This window comes from Carlito syrichta, unplaced genomic scaffold, assembly GCF_000164805.1.
Source record: "Carlito syrichta isolate Samal-C Ts95f unplaced genomic scaffold, Tarsius_syrichta-2.0.1 Scaffold127144, whole genome shotgun sequence".
Lineage (NCBI taxonomy): Eukaryota > Metazoa > Chordata > Mammalia > Primates > Tarsiidae > Carlito > Carlito syrichta.
This window is the reverse complement of record NW_007071240.1, coordinates 50,392-57,954: the sequence shown is the minus strand read 5'-3', so window position 1 is coordinate 57,954 and position 7,563 is coordinate 50,392. Positions and strand designations below refer to the sequence as shown.

Genomic DNA, 7,563 nt, shown 5'->3' with positions numbered 1-7,563 from the left:
AGGGCCGAGGCTTGGGCTGGCGGGGTTGAGGCGCGACGTGGTGACGTCCTCGAAAAGTAAGGCCTTGGTGGCACCGCCAGCGCGGCCGGCCTCCTGGCTGAGGCCAATGGACGACGCTGAATGGAAGATGGCCTTGGCCAGAGAGACAGCCCTGGGCGCCCTGGGGAGCTGGGACCATCGTGAAGGGAGTCAGTTGCCCCAAAACGGAACAGCCTGAGCCCAGACACGATGCTCCGGGTCACACGGGGCTTGCACGCCGCCACGGGCCAGGCAGCTCGCACCACGGCGGGACACGCGGGTGGGACAGGAGACACGCCTGGTCAGACCAGGGTCCCGCAGGCCCTGCGGACGTCAGGGTCGGGTCGTTCTCTGGGGGCACGTCACCAGCCTCCACCCCCTCCATGCCAGGAGGACCCCCGTGCTGACGCCCACAGAGGGTCCCAGACATCACCCAGGGCCCTGAGGCCAGAATCGCCCCAGGTGAGACCCCCAGTTAGGGGACTCCACGGACCCGCAGAGCCTCTCGTCTCAGGATCCTCTGCCCTGTGGAGGCCCCAGGAGGCTGCACACATGGGAACCCACACACCGAGAGGGGAGGAGGGGAGTCCCAGGAGCTGGGTCCCGGGGTCTATACCGCCTGCCCCCTCGGGATCAATCCTGGGGTCTGGTAACAGCAGGGAGCGGACTTAATGTTTATCCAAATAACGAAGCAGGGTCTCCCCTGTGCCCTGTGGGCGTCGGGCCGGGTGTTTCCCTGCGAGGGCGTCTGCCATGAAGGGTATGAGCAGCCCCCCGGCCTCCACCCCCCATGCCAGAGTGCCCCCAGGTGTGACACCACTCATGTCCCCAGACATCACCCAGCGTCCCCTGGGGCAGAACCGCCTTTGGAGAGGACCTCTGGGTTGGACGAGACCTTAGAGGAAACCCCAGCACGATCCCACATGAACATGGAATGAAAAGAAAATACACAGCAGTTGGGAGAAATTCTCCATCACAGGGAAGTTAGGTCCCAGCAACCAAAAGAACCATGAAGATCAACAGCTGTGATCATCAATGAATACCTGGAACTGCTTCATGACTCTACTAACAAAAAATAAAATCTGGTCGGGCTCGGTGGCTCAGCCTGTCATCCCAGCACTTTGGGAGGCTGAGGCTGGAGGATCGTTTGAGCCCAGGAGATCAAGACCAGCCTGGGCAACATAGCAAGACCCCTTCTACAAAAAATTAAAAAATTAGCAAGGCGTGGTGGTGGCGCCTGTAGTTACAGCTACTTGGGAGGCCGAGTTGGGAGGGTCGAGGCTGCAGTGAGCTGTGATTTCCCCACGGCACTCCAGCTTCCCCAGCAGAGCAAGACTTTGTCTCTCACAAACAAAACAAAAAAACAAAAACGAAAAACCCCTAAAATCCAAGACCCTGGCCCAGGAGACATCACTGAAGCAAGGAGGTGGAGTGATGACCCCGTCACACACCCGAGCTGAGAAACCCAGGAAGGCCACGTGCCCTCAGGTCCTATAAGGAGTAATCTGACTCCAGATGACTTTGGGCACCAGAGTGAACAAAGAAGGAACCAGAAGCTGGCGCTGTATCTGTAACTTCGAGAAAGATACGTTGTGTCCAACCAGCAGAGAAAGACATGTTGTATCTAACTGGCAGGGAAAGATACATTGTGTCCAATCAGCGAGCCCCGTGTGTTGGGCACGCCCCCTTTCCGACGCTGGTCTGGGAAACTGACCTCAGCCGCATCAACTGGACACCAGGCGTGACAAAGTCACCGGGCGCTGATTCCCAGGAAGAAAACGAAAAGCCATGAGAAGCTGTATACAGAAAGGCGTCTAGAACGGCGTGATTTACACAAGTGAGGGGTCTGCATGAAGCAGCAGGGGACCCCGCAGGAGGGAGCGGTGAATTCAGTGGGACGTTTTCCGGGTGGAATGTCAGGCAGCCGTTACAGATGGTGAGTCAGAACGCAGAGCCCGTCAGGAGGGTGACAGGTAAACACGGGCATGTGACAAAGAGTGAATGTTGATTATTTACCCTGCCATTAAATGTAGGGGCCGGGCGCGGTGGCTCAGCCCGTCATCCCAGCACTTTGGGAGGCCGAGGCGAGAGGACTGCCTGAGTCCGCCGGCAACTTGGTAACACCTCGATTCTACAATAAATAAAAAAAAATTAGCCGGGTATGGTGGTGTGTGCCTATAGTTCTAGCTACTTGGAAGGCTGAGGTGGAAGGATCGCCGGAGCCCGGCAGGTCGAAACTGTGGGAGATTCCGACTCAAAAATAGAAAAGAAAGTCTGGCCGGGCTGGGTGGCTCAGCCTGTAATCCTGCACCTTGGGAGGCTGAGGTGGGTGGATGGCCTGAGCCCGCGGGTTCGAGACCCGCCTGGGCAATGTGGTGAGACCTCATCTCTACAATAAATCAAAAAATGAACCGGGTGTGGTAGCGAGTGCCTGTAGTTCCAGCTACTCGGAAGGCTGAGGCGGAGGGATCGCCGGAGCCCAGCAGGTCGAGGCTGAGGTGGCCGGGAGTGGCCACTGCCCTCCAGTCTGAGCTAGAGTGAGATTCCAACTCAAAAAAAAAAAAAAGAAAGTCTGTTAAAGCCCGTGGCAGCATCAGAGAGACGAGGCCAAAGAGAGAGACGAGGCTGAACGCCGAAGCCTGGGAAACCCTCAAGTCACCAGACCGGCAGTGCGACGCGTCATTCATGGAGTCCAGGGTCTCCCCGGCGCCCTGCGGATGGCGAGGCTGGGCCGTCCTCTGGGGGGCCGTCCCAGGCCCCGCAGGGCGTGTGCAGTGTCTGAGCCTCCACCCCCCCATGCCACACGTGCTCCCAGGCGTGACACCCACACATGTCCCTAGACATCGCCCTTTGTCCCCAGGGGGCGGAATCCGAGGCCCGTAAGGAACACCATCATCGGGGAAACCTGGCGGCCTATGCCCGGGCTTTCACCAAAACGCAAACATTTTGAGCTCAGCTGACTTCAGGTTCCAGAAAATGGCACTGAATGTAAATACACATATGTCTGCTTCAAGAAGTGGGTTCGTTTTGTTTTTTAAATTTTTTTATTTTTATTTTTTATTTATTTATTTTGAGTTGGAGTCTCACTCTGTCACCCAGGCTGGAGTGCAGTGGCAGGCTCACAGCCACCATAGTCTCGACTTGCTGGGCTCAGGCAAGCCTTCTGCCTCAGCCTTCCAAGTAGCTCGAGCCACCATCTCTGGCTAAATTTTTTTTGTTGTAATTTATTTATTATAGAGATGAGGTCTCACCAAGGTGCCCAGAGTGGTCTGGAACCCCTGGGCTCAGGCAATCCTTTTGCTTCCGTCTCCCAGAGTGCTGGGATTACAGGTGTGAGTCTCCCGCCCACCTGATTTTTAATTTCGTTTTAAGAGACAGAGGCTTGCTCTGTGGCCCAGCTGGAGGGCAGTGGCGAGATCACAGCTCACTGAGGCCTCCACCTCCTGGGCTCAAGCGATCCTCCCGCCTTGGCCTTCCGAGCAGCTGGGACTACCAGCACGCGCCACTGCACCCGGCCAATTTTTGCATTTCTTGTAGAGACAGGATCTCACTATGTGTGGCCCAGGCTGGTCCCGAACCCCTGGGCTCAAGCGATCCTCCCGCCTCGGCCTCCCAAAACACAGGGTTAACAGGTGTGAGTCACCGCACCTGGTCAGGTGTTGGACTTCATAGCAACCACAACCCTGTGTGACTACCAGAAACTTCACAGGACCAGAGCCTCTCCCCAGAACGCAGGCCACAGCACAGTTGCAGTGGGTGAGACAGCAGGAATGCCGACGGGCAGGGCCACCACAGACATGGGCAGCCTGGAAATCCGCCCGGGCTCTCCTGCGCTGTGTGACCTTGGGAAAGCCACATCCCCTCTCCGAGCCCTGGTGAGTTCTGTTGGCTGCTCAGAGGGACACTCCTATGTGTACATCCCAGCCCGTGGATTTCCATGTCAGGGAATGGTAGACCCAGAGGCTGTCAGTCAAGAAGCCTGGGGATCCTGCAGCACCCGGCAAGTATAAACCGCTGCTGAAGAGACAGGATGACGGGACCCCCTGCACCCAGACGAGGTGGACAGGCCGGTTTGCTAGGAGCGCTGGAGAAATCTCACTCCCCGTGGACACACACCCTGTCACTGCTCCTCTGACCTGCCTGGAGGCAGGGAGTCACCGACGGCTCACCTGGCCCGAGGGGGACCTGGAGTTGAAATTGGAGAAATTGGATCACATCCAACAACCCAGGCTGAGGCGGTGGTTCACGTCTGTCACCCTAGCACCTTGGGAGGCTGAGGCGGGAGGATCACTTGAGCCCAGGAGTTTGAGACCAGCCTGGGGAACATAGTGAGACCTTGTCTCTACAAAAAATCAAAAAATAGCCAGGCGTGGTGGTTCATGTCCATAGTCCCAGCTACTTGGGAGGCTGAGGCGGGAAGATCACCTGAGCCCAGGAGCTTGAGACCAGCCTGGGCAACATGGTAAAATTCATCTCTACCCCCCCAAAAAAATTATCCAAGCATGGTGGTGTATGCCTGTAGTCCTAGCTACTCGGGAGGCTGAGGTGGAAGGGTTGCCTGAGCCCAGAAGGGGGAGGCTGTGGTGAGCTGTGATCGTGCCACTGCTCTCCATCCTGGGCAACAGAGTGAGACCCCGACTCAAAAATAAATAAAGTACTTGGACTTTGGATAAAAATCTCTACTGTTAAGGCCAGGCGCAGCGGTCATGCCTGGCATCCCAGCACTTTGGGAGGCCAAGGCGAGAGAATTGCCTGAACGCAGGAGTTTGAGGTCAGCCTGGGCAACTTGGTGAGTCCTCATCTCTTCAATAAATTTTTTAAAAAATTAGCCAGGCGTGGTGGTGAATACATGTAGTTCCAGTTACTTGGGAGGCTGAGGCTGGGGGATTGTCTGAGCCCAGGAGGTGGAGATTGCAGTGACCATGATTGTGCCACTGCACTCCAGCCTGGGCAAAAGAATGAGACTCTGACTCGAAAAATAAAAAAATCTCAGCCAGGCTTGGTGGCTCAGCCTGTAAATCCTGCGCCTTGCAAGGCTGAGGTGAGTGGATGGCCTGAGCCTGCGGGTCCGAGACCCACCTGGGCAGGCAAGACCTCATCTCTACAATAAATCAAAAACTAGCTGGGTGTGGTAGCGCGCGCCTGTAGTTCCAGCTACTTGGAAGGCTGAGGTGGGAGGATCACTGGAGCCCAGCAGGTCGAGGTTGCAGTGGCTGGGCTCCAGTCTAGGTGACAAAGTGAGACTGCAAATCAAAAAAGAAAGAAAGAAAAAGAAAAAGAAAAAATCTCTACTGGTAGATTCTGTCTTGCACAACAATGGTCTAACTCTCAGGAACAAGCAAACTCCTCCACCAAGGGGACCCAGACAAGCTGGACAGAGATCAAAACCTCTGCTGAAAGCTCCTTGGGGTTATTAAGAATGAGGAATTTCCAGCCAGGATCTGGGGAGGTGGACGCCCAGGGGGCAGGTCTGGCTTTGGAGTTACTTTTTCCTGGGGGGTTTGCTGAGAGGCTGAGTGGTACCTCTATCAGATGCTTCCCAAGGTCAGGGGTACAGAGGTTGAGGTCCAGGGCTTCCCCAGGGCAGAGAGCTTGGTGAATCCCCCCTTGATGTGAGTTGAGGCAACTTAGTGAGGCATTTTAGGAGCAACGACAAACAGGGCGTACACAGGCCCTCACAGTGACTGCAGTTCAGGTTCAGATCACCTCAATTCCTAATACGAGATTAAGGTGATCCTATTGCCACAGGCCTGGAAGAAGTAAACCTCAATCCTGGGGGAATAATGGGGGAGAAAACATCATCATTCCCAGGACTTGAATTATTTCTTTTTTTTTGAGTTGGAGTCTCACTCTGTCGCCCAGACTGGAGTGCAGTGGCCGCTCCCGGCCACCGCAGCCTTGCCTGCTGGGCTCCTGCGATCCTTCCAGCTCAGCCTTCCGAGTAGCCGGAATTACAGGCGCGCGCTACCACGCCCGGCTGATTTTTTGATTTATTGTAGAGATGAGGTCTCGCTGTCCAGGCAGGTCTCGAACCCGCGGGCTCAGGCAATCCACTCACCTCAGCCTCCCAAAGGCGCGGGATTACAGGCTGAGCCACCGAGCCCGGCTCAAATTATTTCTACATACAAATCTGCAAACACATTGTCTGGCACGCACGTAAAAATAACCAGACATACAAGGAGATAGGACCATATGAACAAAAACCAGCAGAAATAACCAACTGTACAAATAAACCCACAGGGGTTCTGTGTACTGGCGTCGTTGGAGAGTTTTAAATAATTGTGTTCATTACATTCAAGGAGGTGGAAAGATGAGATTGGAATTTTAGCAGCAGATTGGAAAAATAGCAGAAAACCAAACAGTGGCCGGTGGAAAATGGCAATCTCTGAAAAGTAAAAACTCAGTGGAAGGAAGGAAGAAAAATTAGTGAACTGGAAGATGGAGCAGAGGGGAATATCCAGAACGAAGCAAGAAAACACAAAGGAGAAAAACTGCAGAAGAGAAGATAAGAGAGGACGCAGCGAGTTCTAATACACACGTGATTGGAGTGCCAGAAGGAGGAGAGGAAGGATGAGGCAGATGCCATCTTGGAAGAGATAATGGCCGAGAATTTTCCAAGACTGGTTAAAAGGCCCGAAGCCACAGATTCAAAAAGCCCTAGAATGAGAACTTGGGCAAAATAAGTGTCTTAAAAACTGGCAGAGTTAGCCGGGCTTGGTGGCTCAGCCTGTAATCCCGTGACTTTGGGAGGCTGAGGTGAGTGGATTGCCTGAGTCCGTGGGTTCGAGACCCGCCTGGGCAGCGAGACCTCATCTCTACAATAAATCCAAAAATCAGCCGGGCGTGGTAGTGCGCGCCTGTAGTTTCAGCTACTCGGAAGGCTGAGGGGGAAGGATCGCTGGAGCCCAGCAGTTCGAGGCTGCGGTGGCCGGGAGCGGCCACTGCACTCCAGTCTGGGCAACAGCGTGAGACTCCAACTCAAAAAAAAAAACCAAAAAAAAACCTGACAGAGTTGCCAGGCATGGTGGTTCATACCTGTAATCCCAGCATTTTGGGAGGCCAAGGTGGGAGAATGGCTTGAGCCTAGGAGTTTGAGACCAACCTAGGCAACTTGGTGAGACCTCATCTCTACATGAAATAAAAAAAAATTAGCCAGGTGTGGTGGTGTGTGCCTGTAGTTTCAGCTACTTGGGAGGCTGATGTGGAAGGATTACCTGAGCCCAGCAGGTTGAGGCTGCAGTGGCCGTGAGTGTGCCACTAAACACCAGCCTAGGTACAAAGGAAGACTCCGACTTAAAAACAACAACAACAAAACTGACAGAGTTGCCAGGCATGGTGGTTCACTAAAAAAAAGTAAATAAATAAAATAAAATTTAAAAAATATGGACAGAGAAACGGCCAATAAGCACATGAAAATGTGTTTAAGGATTAGTCAGAAAAGTCAAGGTGGTAAAGACAATGTAAAATTTAACATTTTATATTTTTAAAATTTTTTTTTCATTTTTTGAGTTGGAGTCTCACTCTGTTGCCCAGACTGGAGTGCAG

At 53.9% G+C, this 7,563-nt stretch overlaps 1 protein-coding gene across 2 annotated transcripts in view; it reads right to left on the bottom strand.

Annotated features, from left to right (window-relative positions):
- The window catches only part of GNG7 (G protein subunit gamma 7), a 36,814-nt gene that overhangs the window by 6,070 nt on the left and 23,181 nt on the right, over positions 1 to 7,563 (bottom strand). The window contains exon 1 of one of the 2 annotated variants that reach the window (XM_021707925.1): positions 2,035 to 2,109. The exons of the other annotated variant lie outside the window; for it this stretch is intronic. The gene's annotated coding sequence lies outside the window, so the exon portion shown is untranslated. Of the gene's footprint in view, positions 1 to 2,034; positions 2,110 to 7,563 lie in introns of those variants that run through there. 2 annotated transcript variants of the gene reach the window in all.